This window comes from Thermobia domestica, chromosome 14 (assembly GCF_964235325.1).
Source record: "Thermobia domestica chromosome 14, izTheDome1.hap1.1, whole genome shotgun sequence".
NCBI classification, from domain to species: domain Eukaryota; kingdom Metazoa; phylum Arthropoda; class Insecta; order Zygentoma; family Lepismatidae; genus Thermobia; species Thermobia domestica.
This window is the reverse complement of record NC_137467.1, coordinates 130,989,439-131,005,307: the sequence shown is the minus strand read 5'-3', so window position 1 is coordinate 131,005,307 and position 15,869 is coordinate 130,989,439. Positions and strand designations below refer to the sequence as shown.

At 35.6% G+C, this 15,869-nt stretch overlaps 1 protein-coding gene across 2 annotated transcripts in view; it reads left to right on the top strand.

Annotated features, from left to right (window-relative positions):
• The first annotated feature begins 12,638 nt into the window (after positions 1-12,638).
• The window catches only part of Hipk (Homeodomain interacting protein kinase), a 139,702-nt gene continuing 136,471 nt past the window's right edge, over positions 12,639-15,869 (top strand). For both annotated transcript variants that reach the window (XM_081738834.1, XM_081738835.1), the window contains exon 1: positions 12,639-12,996. The gene's annotated coding sequence lies outside the window, so the exon portion shown is untranslated. The remainder of the gene's footprint in view (positions 12,997-15,869) is intronic.

Below are 15,869 nucleotides of genomic sequence, written 5' to 3'. Positions count from 1 at the left end.
AGGGCCATATTTTGGGCAATGAAGAATTAAGCTTTTCAGTATGTGAGTCATGTTCTATAGAGCATAATTGTACTCAATAAATTCCAAAATGTGCCACACAGCATAATTCGGGTTGCTTCAATTGTTTTATACAAAACAAGAATCAGATATCTGTAGCTTTTGACTGATACATATATAACTGATATACAGGATGGCCCAAAAATAGGTATACACCCCTGCATTGATCAAGTATAACATTTTAGTTTATGGTTTTATTTACTTCAGCTCTTCCGAGCTTAAAATGTAAGTAAAAACACATTAAGAACAAATAATAAAGAAACTGAGTCTACCTGATGAATAGTAATAAGAAATTATATAAAATGCAATGAGTTGATCAGTACAGTACAGTACACCTACTTCTGGGTCACCCTGTATATGAGCCAGTTATGGCTTAAAAATGGAGAGTTAAGAGATAATATTGAATCTATTTTTAGAACACTAAATCGATTCCAAGAAACCGTTTCTTACTAACTCTGATCGTTTGCTCTGTAGATCAATATTGGAACGGGATCTTGTAGTGGATTTCAACCACTTTCGATTTTTAGTGAAGTTAAGGATAAAAATATATATATATTGTATTCTTTGAATCCTTATTCGATTACAGAAAACCATTTTTCTTTATCTGTTAGCATTTTTGTTACGTAGAAATGAATGTTAAAACCGGTAATGGTTAATTTATATCACTTCTGGTTTGAATATCGGGACCTAAAACGAACTCGATTCTTAAATCTTGATCTTCTATGTTTTGACTAAATTTGATGATGATTCTTTAATTAGTTTTTGAGACTTTTTGCTCCCAGAAGTACGGGGTAAATACCTAAGTGTATAAAGAAGTTTTGATAATCCAAACTCATTTAACATTCTAGAAAGAAGCCATATAACAAAAATAAATGGGATTGATTCATTTGTGCTGACGTTGTATGTCAGCAGCAAGAAAAAGACCTACGGTTTGAAACGAAATATGAAGGAACGTAGCTATGGCTGTGTGATATCTGGATTTAGTAGATAAAATATCGAAACAATCGATGTCTGGAAATATAAAAATACTCAATACCGAAATATAAGAAACTATTGCAATATTCAATATCGAGTTGAGTCGATTTTGAGTTTAACGTCTCTTTCAGCAGCGATGCTCTATAAGACGGGAATCTACTGATTAACGTGGAATCCGAACCACATGAGCTCCCACCGGAAATCTAACACGGGTCTCCCATGCCAACGGCGCGTACGCTAACCCCTTAGCCAAGGAGTAGTTCAATCAAAATATCGAAATATCAAAAATATTTAAATATATATAAAAATATTGAATACCCGGTGTTCTATTTAAATAAGAACGTAAAACACACAAAAGCTTAAGGACGTAGTTTACCACAGTTAATGTGTAACTGAAAAAGATATTCAGATATACGATATTTTAGCTATTATGTTATAGAGTTAGGCAATGGCGGCTCTTGAAGGGAATCACATCGGTAAAAAAATAAAAGTTATCGCTCTAAGCTAAGGGATTCCTAATATATTAATTTTGTATACAGTTTTTTGAAGCTGTATTGAACTTTCTTCCCTTAGTTTGTAGCGATAACTTTTTTAAATCGATGTCATTTCCTGCAACAACCGCCACTGGACTTAGGTTTCATGTGTTTATATTGTCCACTGAAAGTTCAAAATAAATACCTCTTTTACTGTGAAGAAAGCATTTTTCCAATAAACTTTTCAAAATCGTGTTCAGCAGTAGCGTAACTTCAGATTTTGCCAGGGAAGGGAGCAAGATTGCCCACTGATGTCTCTCAAACTTAGTCGGGGACCAACTGTTTCCCCCTGTCCTCCCCAAATGACGCCTGTGGTGCTCAAGTATCCGAAACCAGAATCACAAAGTCACGGGCAGGGCCGGCTCTACCATATGTGCAATATGTGCATTTGCATGGGGCGGCTAGATCTGTCATAACTATATTATTTGAAATAAATATTTCTTGTTGGAAACAGACTTCATGATGATAGTTAAATTTACTAAGCTGATCTTGTATTTGAATACTACATTCATAAGTCATGTTTAGGTTGCATTAGTTTGAGGTCACATGGACAGTGCTAGAGCAAATGGTCAAATTCCAGCATGAATTGCTTGATTGTTGTCAAATACCAGCCGTTCCATTTAGTTAGTTATCACTCTTCTCTTTGTCATAAACAATTTCCTTATCACTGAAGGTGGAAACAAGTTTATGTTTTTAAATTTTTAATAGATGTAGAAGGAAAATCAAGAAATAAACATAAAAGAGCTAGTTGCACCGGAATTGCAAACTGGTATATTGAGATTGAAGTTCGACGTTGAATTCAATAAAAACTATTATTATCTTTCTTCTGCAGGTATGTTTGCTTTATCTTTCACTAACATAATAGATTATTATTTAAAGAAAAAAAAAAAGACACAACGAGTTTGTATTTGTGGTGTTTAGGCCTTTCTGATTGGGAGTGCCCTTTCCCTTCCCTTTGTTGTTCATGATAGGGTAACATACTTAAATCTTAAAATCGTGGCATTTTAACATGGGCGACCGCAAGATTTTTTCCAAGGAGGGGCAAGACACACACACACAATATATATATATATATGCACGTAATCCTTCATGTCGAACTGATCAATTATTTTAGCACATAGTATTATTAGGATAGCATTGACAGGAAAAAGACACTCTATTTACCCTACATTTCATTGGTGTCCTCCCACTTGCGACAGTCCTATTAGCGACAGGAACTGTTAACTGTCCTATGAGCGACCGATTCGATCTGTTAACTGCGCTATGAGTCACCGATTCGTTCATACTAAGATAATGGAAGAAGATAAGGTTCTCTCTTCTTTAACTTGTTTTATGCTAATGTGATTTAGAACCTAACAAAATGTACTATGAGAAATTTCGCTCTACCTGAATTTAATACGTGAGACTGCTCTCATTACATTAACAATCTTTTATACGTTTTTCCTAATATTATATTTTTGAATTAATTTCTATAAATACACTGACTATAACAAAGGGAAAACTAATTAAATATTTAGAGTAGCTCCGCCTTTGTCTATGATTCTAATATAATTAAATATTTCATGTTAAAATGATGCGGAGCATAAGTTTAGATTGAATATGTTTATGGCATAAGAAAGAAATCAGAAAGAGGTAGGGGCGCCCGAAGAAAATTTTCTAGGGAGGGGCATCTTCATGGTTGCTGTATCACGTCTGGTATATATGGTATTTAATATAAATGGTTTGCTATATTACGTATACATTTTCTTGAGCCAGGGGAGCGATCCCTGCCTTCCCATCGGGCGCCTATGGAAAGAGGGTGTTCACCACTTCAGGATATCAATGAAATCTGAAAACACGGTGTATCTTTCGCAGGACATAATAGTTTGTTTAGTTATAAGGGATTATTTCAGATTGCTATACGACAAGCTTTTATGTATAAGTGAAAACAAGGGAGGAACGCAAATTAAGCAATTAGTTTACGTTTTAGTAGCTTACAATAGGGGGTAAGGTAGTTTAAAGAGTTTATTTACCTTTTGGGTTGCTTAGAGTGAACTGTATTTAATTGGTGGCATTGGTTGAGAATAGCCAATCAGATGTAAGGGATCTCAAAAGCTGTTTTTTATCATTGACATTTTTTTTATTTTATTCACAGTGTCTTAGAAAGTCTAGAAAGGAGATAGTTGGCAAACAGTTATACGTTTAAGTTTTTCAAAATAAAACATATTACTGTGCTCAGTGAGTAATTAGATTTGAATCAAATTAAGTACAGAACACAGAGCTTTTGAAGAAAGGGGATATTACAACTGTTTTTTCAATAATTACATAGGAATACACTTTTCATGGAAATATCCCTGTTGTCTCGTTATTTGATATGTTTTACTAAGTCAAGTCTAACTTAAAATTAAAATAAGTTTTATTTGCACTCACAGTAGAGAAAAAATATATTTGAGGAACGGTATCACTGGCACGTACATATTTCATACCATGGTTGTTCGGGCGCTAATACGCCAGAGGCAAACATATCTTACGAGATGGAATCATATCATCTTCCATCATCTCAATGTAAATGAATCGGTCGCTCATAGGACAGATAACAGTTCCTGTCGCTAATAGGACTGTCGCTTCTGGGACTAATTCCATTTCATTCACTGGTGTTCGTTGAACAGAAATTCTAGCCGACGAGGATCCTCCTTAGCGAATATTTTAATTGCTTGCTCTATGAACACATTTTTGTTTACAAGCACATGTTTTCGGTGGACACAATATACACAGTTCACTGAGTCTTTCTTCCTCCATTCTTGAACGTAACCAAGTTTTTACTCTCATTAAAGTACTAAATGAACGTTCTACTGTGCAAGTAGTCGCTGGAAGCGAAAGAAATATCTCTGTTACACTCCCAACAGCGACAGCCGAGACTGTGGTAGCTGTGCATAGTTGGTGAAAGCAAATGAAATGAAATCTCTAAGTTTTATGTGCTACGATTTTTCCGGCTAGTCTAAAGGAGACGGTGATGATGAGAAATGAATGAAATGGTGGAACGAAGAAGGTGGGAGAAAACGAGAGAACCCCGATAAAACCCACGCACACGGGGTTTGTCCAAAACAAAGTTCACTTGGCGCAAGCTGGGATCGAACCGAGGACCCCATGTACCGGATGTGAAAGTTGGTGAAAGCAGTTGCTAACATCTCAGCGATGATTTTCAAACATGTCCAAAATAACTTCCATGTGTTCTTGTACCTTGCAAAGATCTATTGCCTTTCCTTGTAGAGCATTTGTAGTTGGCTCTAAAATAACACTGCATTTGGCTATGATGTGCATTGATATTATAAATGTACCAGATAACGCTGAAAAATGTTAGTACGAAATGAGCACTTTGTTGCGCGCTTCTGTTTCCACCAGGACACAGCTGTTTTAGGCAATTCACTATTTCTGAGATTTTTCCAAAAATATTCTGATGCTTTTGTTCTTTGCTGACCACGATGTTTCACAGAAGAGAGGCACATTAGGAACAAGATTTTTTTCTGACAGATCTTTCAAAAAAAAAAAAAAAAAAAAGATTATATTTTGTATAGTTGCAACTGAATTTCGAATGTGTTTAACTTTATTAGTGTCATTAATAACCAAATTGAATTTATGACTAGTACAGTGAAGAAATAATGCCTTAGGATATTGTTTTTGTATTATTCTGTTCACACTACCTTTCCGCTCCTACGATTGTGGCGCATCCGTCATAACTCTGTCCACATAATTTCGACATATCAAGGTCACATTTTGACAAAAAGGATAAAACTTCAGTTACAATTGCCTTTGCATTAAGTTCTTGTAGAGCCACAAAACCAAGGAATTCTTCTATTTTGGGTTGATTTGGAGTTGAGTCTAAATATCTAATTCCTACTGACAACTGCTCTACTCCAGAAATGACCACATTTTCATCAGCAATTACCCAGAATGATTTTCTATATTTGCTTCCATAACTAAAACACTTTAAAATTCTTTTTCACAAACTGAAATTAATTCAATTTGAATTCATTGTGAAGTATATTTCGCATTGCCGATCGTCCTTCAATGTGTTCTTTGAACACAGTTGTTCCAAGCACAGTCGTTCTGACGCGTGATTAGTGCCATACAAAAGAGTTCGACTAACATATGTTTCCTGCAGTAGTCAAGCTTTTAGTGTGACGCTAATCATACGTCTAAACGACTCTGCATAAGGCAGAGTGTCTCCAGCCTCGACACGAAAGTCTAACAGATCAAGGAAGACGCCCGAGTTTGATTTATCACCTCAAAGAGATATATCATGTGTTGTGCAGAAAAAGATGGAAGATAATATAGGAACTAACTTTCTTTCTGTTACTTTCAACTTTCTTGATTCCGGAATTCGGACAACGCTATTCTCATCTTTTGCCTCTTAGAAAAAAAAAAAAAAAAGTCATATCCATTCTGAACACTACACCATTAACAAAGATTTTTTTTAAAAAAATCATCTTCAGCTTCCGAAAGCAATTAAACACAAACTTTTGTCACCAGAAGAGACTATAAAAGTTAACTATTTTTTCGAAAACCCAAGGGAGGCAATTGCCCCCTCTTGCCGCCCTCTGTGGGCGCCCATGCTTTTTAAGATTTGTTATTTCTGGAAAAAGGGGAACATATGATGCCATTACACGGGACGGCAAATCACCTAAAATCGGCCCTGTTCATTAGTTAGTATTATAACCGCCATTATTCGCTATATCTCTCTCTTAGTTTATTGTTTTTGGAATATAATAGCTGAGGAACTTCTATTATAAAAGTGAAGATGATGGAATTTGAACTCATTTATCTATTATTTTCCAAGAAATGCCACCATCATAATCATCCCTTGTGTTCACTGAAAGCTTTTGTTTGAAACATTCTACAAATGAAAGAACATTTCAATCTTAACTCTGCTCATATAGGTAACAAGTTCACGTTGTTTACCTAATCAGCTGTATAATATTGATAAACGCGCTATGACACTGTTACCAAGCATTGGCGTTTATCTTATCTGAAATATATCTTGTAAACATTACTTAATGCATTATTAAATAACATAATATAGATTAAAAAAGAAAGACGTAAATGTAATAACAATACCTGAAACTTACGATAGATCTGACAATATTAGCGGTGACACCATAAATGATGAGATAAAGATATTAGGAGCGTCATTGTTTTAACCCTTTGCGGTCCTTTTTTTTTTTTTTTTTTTTTATAGAAATTAGATTTCTGGGCATTCGGCATCTATGACTGTGTTAGTCCGTCATATAGTTCCTATATCAGAGAGGATGTCCCTTGGCGATCACACTGCCCGGGGTATTGGCGAGGAAGAAGGAAATGGGGAAGGAAGGAAGTGGTCTGAAACCATTATGTTAGGTACAATCCCGGCATTTCCCTGGTGTGAACGAAGAAAACCAAAGAAAAACTTCATTCAGGATGGCTGGTCTGAAAAAGCTGTTACACCTTTTCGACTGAGTGATTTTAGTTTTTCATTTTCTTTTTTCTAATTTCTCTGAACAGCTCTGAGTTACTTCGCTAAATTATAGCGTTTAGTTTTCTGTTTCTTATAGGTTCCAGGTTTCAAATTACAGGTTCTTATCATACTTCACAGAAAGCATGTCGATCGTGACTAGAAATCGGACTGAAAAGGACAAACTAAAAGTCGACAAGGATCACAAAGGAAACACAAATTTCACTCTTTAACAACATTTAGACACAATCGTACTTTTCACTCGTATGTTGTATTTAATTTTTCTTAAGTTTAAAATGGCAATTTGATGAAATATCCACAGAACTTACACATGATCAAACATTAAAACAAACTTGTAACTTTTGTTATATGTTAAATACTTTTTCATTATAAATTATTTGTTCAGGTAGACCTAAAGAATGTACAGAATGTCCTATATTGATGAAACACATTTGGAATATAAACATTTTGGGTTGTAATATTCCAATTTACTACAAACTTTGTTGATTACATAGCTAGAATACAACAATTTTGTATTAAATTTTGAATATCACAGGACCCTGAATTTGAAACAATTGCGACGAGAATATTCCAACACGTTGTCTCTCACTGTCAGCATGATGTGTTATTTTTTCTTTCAGATAGCCCCAAAGGAACTGGTATGTTGGTATTAGATCCGGTTATTTTGATGGCCAATGGACGTAACCTAACCTCTAAATTAGGCGTCATGCGAATTGTTGGCGAAGGGCTGCCATGGGTAGTCATGTAGTATGACAAGTGACTTCGTCCTGTTGTGTGCACATGGGGATAGGCCAATGCGTTGTAATTCGGGAAAGAAAAACGCGTTGATCATGTGATTGTAAGATTCGGCGGTAACTTTGAGGCAGAACTATTTTCGTCCGCAAAACGTATGGACTGATCACGTTGAATTCTCCCTTTGCAACTAGACTGCCTATGTTGTCCAGAGACGCTATTTACTGACATTCCCTGTCTCACAAAAGTTCCGAACTACACGAAGGATTACTTTCCTAGATAGTGGATCGTGTATCCTGGTATGCTTTCTGAATTGCCTTTGTGCAGTGATGATCGAACCCTGACTAGCAAAATATGCTTATAAATCGTATGTATTTCACTCGAGATCCACGATTCACCATGAAAGCTTACACACCTACAACAAATAACAAAATAAACTCCCACAAATTGCCCTTACTAAAATATAGATGGGAAAGGTCCCTCATGTTTATGTAAATTAAAAATGAAGAGTGTCCCATCAAATTGAGATGAGACACTCTGTAGTTGGTGATACTTCGAATTACATGCCTGTAGCAAAACTCCCTCATATTCGGGAGCCTATAACTCCGAAATGACGGATTTCTGCACTCAGAGGTTGGTCTATACTTTTTGTTTTATCTCGATGTCAGGAATCACCCCAAACGTTGTAGGTGTTGTTTTGAAACACCCTGTGTGAGTTATTAGTATTTGCATAATCTTTACTTTAGTAAGTGGTATAATCTATTATACCACTCAACTATATAATGTGATACTTGAGTTTTATTTAGAGTTCATTTTGGAGTAAAATTCAATCCCAGAGAATTACAAGAATAGAACGCGACGATAACTTGTGGGCTGTAGAGCCTAATTCAAGAAACATTTTCATGTAATATATTTATGGGACAAACAACTGACACTTTCTTTTAAAGTATTAAATTAAAAAAAAAAAAAAAGGGTTTATGATCTGTGAAAACCAGAGTTCTGATTTAACTAAGCTTCAACATTTTTTTACAGCTTCAAAAATTAATTTATCCTAATACTTCGGTTCCAGTTATAACCAGGGGTACGCGGGGGAACGCCGTCCCCCACCTCCAAAAATATGCACATCGTCCCCCAGTTCCTACGAAATTACAATTGGCAAAAATAGGCAGGGGGATGGCGTGATGTCCTGCCGCTTCCTACCGTCCCCCTACCTTTTCAAATCCACTTTTATCCCTGGTTATAACCAGTAAGTTTTGTTTTACAGTGAGAAACTACGGTAACTTCCAAAATATGTGAATTTAATACTTTAATTTGAAGTACTACATCCATAACTACAGGTCCCCATAGGTGAATAAGATCAAAGATAGACCCTATTCCTCGGACGCTGAATCCATATTTAAAAAGCCATTACTCGCTATCTCTTATAATTTGGCTGGTATGCGGGTTAACATCAAAACCGGAAGTGGTAATAATTTATGTCCATCACTTCTGTTTGCAACAAAAAGAATAAAATCAAAGATGAAACATATTCGTCGCTATTTTCGTTTTATCCATCAAACGATTAATGTTGTAATTGGATAAACCTAGATTTACACCACTTCCGGTTTCAACAGATAGATGAAAGTCAAGATAAAATCATTCTTGGGGGGCTGAATTTATATAAAAAAAAGTTCTTTGATATGCTCTACCTTATGAAAAATTGTATTGAAACCGGAAGTACTAGTAAATACCAACCGCTTTCGTTTTCGGTAAAGTGTTACGGATGATGATACTATATTTCCTCGAGAGGCTAAACCAATTGCTGAAATTCTCTTGTTGCTATCTATTACCGTTTAGTTCTATGGCAATCAATGATAAAACAGGAAACGATTAATTTGTAAGACTTCTGATTTGAATAGAGAGCTAACGGAAAGTTTGGGACCTACTCTGGAGATGCGGATTTCAATCATTTCCGGTGTTGCAAGTGGCGATGATACGTTCTCTTGAGACGTTGAACCGACTGCAAAACAGCTTGTTGCTATCTATTTCAGATTTGCGATCACACCTTCGAAATCGGAAAAGGTTGATTAGAACTATTTCCAGTTGAATAGACGATTAGACTGATATAAAATCTATTCTTGGGACACTCAATCGACTGCAGGAAACAGCTTTTCGACATCTTTTACAATTTTTGCTAAACGGAAATCAGTAGACCTACTGAAACGTTAAGTATTAGTGTAGTAAATTTCAACCACTTCTAGTTTTGGAAGAGTATTGTGGATTGCTGTGATATGTTTCCTTGAGACGCTAAACCGACTGAAAAAAAAAAAAAACTTTCGTTATTATCATTACCCTTTCTGTTATCTATAGCGAACAAGTTGAAAGCGGAATGCCTAATTTCAACCACTTCCGGTTTGAATTGCTGGTTAATGGAGGAGATGGAAGCTGTTTAGGAACGTGAATCGATTGACAAAAAACATATGTTTACTGTGTTTGCTCAGATAACTGTTGCCAAACAAGCAGAGGGATTACATTGCCGTTCCATAAGACTTCTGATACTTACACATAGTTTGGAAGTCTAATAACATGACCAAATAAAAAGTAAACCCATTCCACTTTTTGCAGATTTACCGTGCTTTAATGGCTTGCCAAACTAAGGAGAATGAAAATATTTGAGTCTCAACGATTAGGCCCTTTAGGCTAAAGGAGATGATGATTAAGACAAGTTAATTATTATGGAAAAAGTGGTGGAATAAGAAAGTGGAAGGAAACCGGAGTACCCTGAGAATATCTACGGACATGATGTTGTCTACCACAAACTTGTTTGGTCGGGGATCGAACCAGAGGGAAGCCCTCTACAACTGAGCCACCTTGGGCTCGAATATATATATATATGCCGATACTCGTCACATTGTAAGCCGATACTCGTCACGGGAAAACGGCAGAACAGTTTGAAATCCATTTTATAACGTCTTTAAGTACTACCTGGAGCTAGGATTTTGTAACCTCATTTTAATTCAAAATTAAGGGGGATGCAGGGATCAAAATAGTAATAATAATAAAGTACTACACGTTAAGACGATGAAACGTAATAGATAAATTCCTCATTAAAAATAAGCGATCATGTGTCCCAGCGTTTCGAAAACTCTAGTAAGGTGAGCTCCCTCGCTCCTAAGCGGTTAGCGTACGCGCCTTTGGCGTGGGAGACCTGGGTTCGATTCCCGGCGGGAGCTCATGTGGTTCGGATCCCACGTTAATCAGTAGATCCACGTCTCATGTAGTATCCTCGCTGCTGAAAGGGACGCTAAACTAAAATCAACTCAACTCTAGTAAGGGGGGATATCTATAGGACTATTATCGCCACGTTGACACGGACGTCTTTGATTTTATCATGGAAAAACTGTTACCCCTTTGAAATGAATTTTGGAATGTAGTGCATGCTTCAAATCTGACTAGACTTTTGCGTGGGATACCCGAGTTTGATTCCCGGTGGGATCTCATGTGGTTCGGATTCCATGTTAATCAGTAAGCCCCACGTCTCATATAGACTAGCCTCACTGAGGGGCGGACCCAGGACCGACTTCTGGGGGAAGGGCGGTGGGTTGTCATACTGCTACTTTTAAGGGCTCCAAACTTTGGGATGGATTTTATATATATATATATATATATAATAAAGTTTCATTTTCTGGGGGCCAATCGCCCTCCCCGGATCGCCCCTGGCCTCACTACTGAAAGGGACGCTGAACTCAAATTCAACGCAACTTAACTGACCGGAATTTTATCATGTCACTTTGAAAGAGCGTATTGCTATGTGGTGGGGGTAGAGGGTTAAAACGTATGCCAAAAGTTTATTATTATGAACTTTTGTCATTACATCTTCATGGAAATGCGTATCCTAAGGGAAAGATGTATGTTTATGCATATTCTCTCTGTGTGAAGAACGTCGACTTTAGCTAGTTACAAATATTATGAATGTTCACATAAGAGACACATCTAGTTTTCCTGGAAATAAATATAAATTAGTGAGAATTATTATTACTTCTGTAGGTAGGGTCGACGAAGTGGACGATATCCACGTGTCCAATAGCAAACAGTATCCACGATGGAAAAGAACTATAAACTTAAAAAAGTTCAACGAATGTATACGACTTTCCGTGTCATCGAAAATGCCTGATACACTAAAGTGTTTCAACTGAATTTACAAAATTTACATCTACTCTATCTAAGATTTTTAACTTATATTTTTATTATGTAAATTGTTTTGAATTATTTTACTGAAAACAGTTAACATATGACTAATTTATTCATTAAGTTGGCAAGAGTCGCTCTGTTTCCATGCAAAACAAATTCCTCGAAAAGATAGAAAAAAATGAAAGAAACAGTTGAACAGCTCATTGCCACGATGGAAGCGGAGTCGAAATGGAAGAATCGATTTATGAAGCCTCAATATGTGATGTTCGTACGGTAGCATTTCAATCCTACAGAATTGAAAATTAACGAAATTTTACTTATATCTTACTTAACAAACACAAAATCGAAGTTTTAGTAACACTTAATTACCAAATAACAAAATAACATCCTCCATCCCCCCAACCTAAAAGAATCGTACTGCACCATCACAAGAACAGACCCGACTTTGACAAATATTGACGAAAGATGGCGTTAATGCCGAGGTTAGAAGAGGATGTTTCGTAATTCATTTATTTTGTTTAAACTCTAGTTCTGATTATTTTAAAACTGAACGTGATTATACCAAAAATATTAATAATTTATAACGTTGAAATTACTTGAGTATTTGTCTTTATATGATGTCTAAAGGGTAATTATTTGTAATAATCTTTGACTCGAAGCCGAGAGCCTCCGTGCGAGTCTCGTGACATCGTCCCTGTCACCCTGCTGGCCTGTGGCTGACGTACATGGAGTGAAATGTTAAGGACTAGAATGAGTGTTGGGAAATGTTTTCAGTGAAAACGTTTAATAAGTTGGGTAAATGTGTTGTTTACCCATTCTGAACCTCTGTTTTAATATTGAGGAAATGCATTCTTAAGTGTACGTAATTGTAGTGTGTGTGTGTTGTGTGAGGGAGAGTTTTTGTGGTGATATTTTGTGCAGGACAATATCACGATACGCCCGTCTGAGACCATTTCAAGATGGCCGAAATTTGAAGGACTCCTTTGTTCCTGATGTCAGTATGAGAGAGGAGTCCTTTCGAGCGGAAGAGGAGTGTGAGAGGTAAGAATATTTACAATTAACGAATAAAATTATCTGTACAGTAATACAGAATATTTACCTGAATCTTTATCTGTAGGGTCGGTACCTGCTTGTGCACTTCACTTCGCCTGCTGGGAGCAAGGTAGTGCTCAAAATTGATGCATGTTTATGTTGCAGTGCTTGTTTATTGTAATATATACAAAATAGGTTTTCGATGTACATAATTTTCTTTTTTTTATCTGGACAGGAAACCATATGGTTAGAGTAATGTCAACTATGTGTTTACAGTACGGTAATACGGATTGTGTGTTTAGCTAGTATTTACAATAGGTGCATCCTTGGTTGAGGCGGATTTTTTATTTTATTTTCGTGATTAATTGCTGTACCGTATTGCTTTTATATATTATTTTTATATTATGTTACAAGATCTGAATGTTCTCGTTGCGTTGTTATATAATATGAGTTGCTTCGATATTGATGTTATAGTTGTATAGGCTAATTTGGTCTTGGCTTGGTTGACTGCAAGGCTTTCGTTGTTCCCGTAGTAATGGATAGTAATTTGTACGTATGATCTGGATTTGCTTGTTTCTTATAGTTGACTTTTTACATAGAATTTTTGCGCGATGTTGGGATTTTTTTTCTATCCGTACAACAACCCTTGTACTTAGTGCAAGGAATGTTTTTTTTTTTCTCAGTTAACTTGTGGAAGCTTGAAAGCCTTTTTACATTAGATGTGTACGAGACGAATTTTAAAGTCTGGATTGAAATATTGAGTTTTTCGATCTAACTCGTTTGCGTGATTCCAGAATTATTGAAATTGATGTTGAAATAATCTACTTCCGTTCATGGTGTCGTCATAATGGAAGTTTGTACAGAGCAGAGTGCAGTGAGATAGTTCAAATTAGGCTAAATTTCTTATTGGGATTAATACGTACGTATTTGCAGTTTCTCTCCAAACTCATTTTGATTTTCTTTTTTCGGAGGCTATAGACGGAAGATAACAGATTTTGCCTCGTGTAATTCTGGCTAGTGGTAAATAGTTATGTAGGTCTACAACTTTGTACTCTGTCTTACTCTTCTGTCGTAAATGTTTTAGATTATTGTGAAGAGTAGATTTGTATTTATGATACGAGAAATATTTTAAAATTGACACCAGGTTGTTAATGACATTTAAGAAAGGCGCTTTATATGGATGGCCGTTTTTGATGTTTCGTAGGAACATAATGTAATGAATTATTTTTTTTTTATTATTTTTAAAATATTTATTATGCCTCGGTGCAGTTCTGCTTTCAATAGAGTTTGATACTTGGATTGCGTTCTCAAGTTCATTAATCGCTTCTTTCTGGTCATTATTATTGTTTTTCGTATATCGGAAAATTTTGTGCGCGGTTTTGGATTCTTAAATAAAAGTGCATTTCCTATACCGTGACGTTTATTGTCGTGAAAAAATGCAGGAGACCATTATGCAGGGAATATTATTTGTGTAACAGGATTATGATCAGATGATATGTGTATTTGTGTTAGCACCTACAATCCGGAAATGTTTGAAATTTTTTGAAGTTACTTTCGTCACAAACACTTTTTTTTTTTGGGGGGGGGGGAGTATGTTTTACTTGTGATATTTTCTGATATGAAATATCTGAACATGCACTGTACTTTCTGTGGATACGTATTCGTTCTATATGTAAAGACTAAGTAAATAGCATTCGTTTTATGTGAATTATGTTTTTCTGTTTGATTATTCTTTTGAAACAAAATAGAGGACTATTTAGGTAAACGTTTCATTGCACTATTTCTGGACTTTTATTTTTTATTTATTTATTTTTAATGGAGAAAGCCTGCAAATTAAAAGTAAACGTTTCACGTAGACAATTTTGTACGTAATTTTTGCAAGTTGGGCTAGTTAGTAATTTACGTTGTGTTTTATATTCGTGTTTACCTTTGATGTATTTAGCTTCCTGGTTGTAGGCTATTTGTTTTTGCAGGAATGGTGGCTAGAAAAATTAATTATAATATCTATAACACTACACATAGAACACATTAAATGCATGAACTTTCTGAAATTCTGTTGTTCTGTTTTCATTTTTGTTGCTAGTAAATGTCGGCAGCTTTCTTACTCTTCTGCCTTGAATAGAACATTTAAGGAAATTTGAGGCAGTGCAAGAGGTAAAAGTAAATGGTGTTAATGACTATCTTTTGCCTATGGAAGATTTTGTTTTTAATTGAACAACACTTTTGTGACATGGAGTGTTGAAAATTCAAACAAGAGGTGCGTCTGTATTTATTTTTACCTTCTGCAATACCTCAGATTTCCTAACGGATACCATCTGAATGTTCTGATATACCTACAAACTAAGAACCACATGTTCCGTATCCTGGAAGTTACCAGATACAGAAATTGAGAATGGGGCACCGAGCCTTAGGAAGTTTCGAAATGTAGGGGTATTTTTTTTTTTTAATTTTTTTAATCGTGTTCGCTACCAATATAAAACCTTATTTATTTTTGAGGACTTCTTTTTCTTTTATTCTTTCCCATGTTTTGTTTTTCATTAGAATCGAAGAGCACAGTGAGTATAACAGAACTTAACACACATGGTTGCTACTATGAATATGATTTGAGTTACCTGAGGGTCCAGATAAAACTAGTTGGAAATGAATTTCCTGTTTAATTGTTTGTTTAATAATTTCCGAAACCGATAATTAAATTTATTATGATTTTTTTTTCTTAATCAGCAGTGAAAATCTAGGCATTTCAGCAGTGGATATTTTAAGAATGGAATATAGTTTTCTTATAGACGTATATAGTACTGTAGTTCAGAACTTGGAAGAATTTGAAAATGTAATTGCGGTTCTGTAAGGAACAGACGAGAGTTAAAATCATAAACATAATTTAT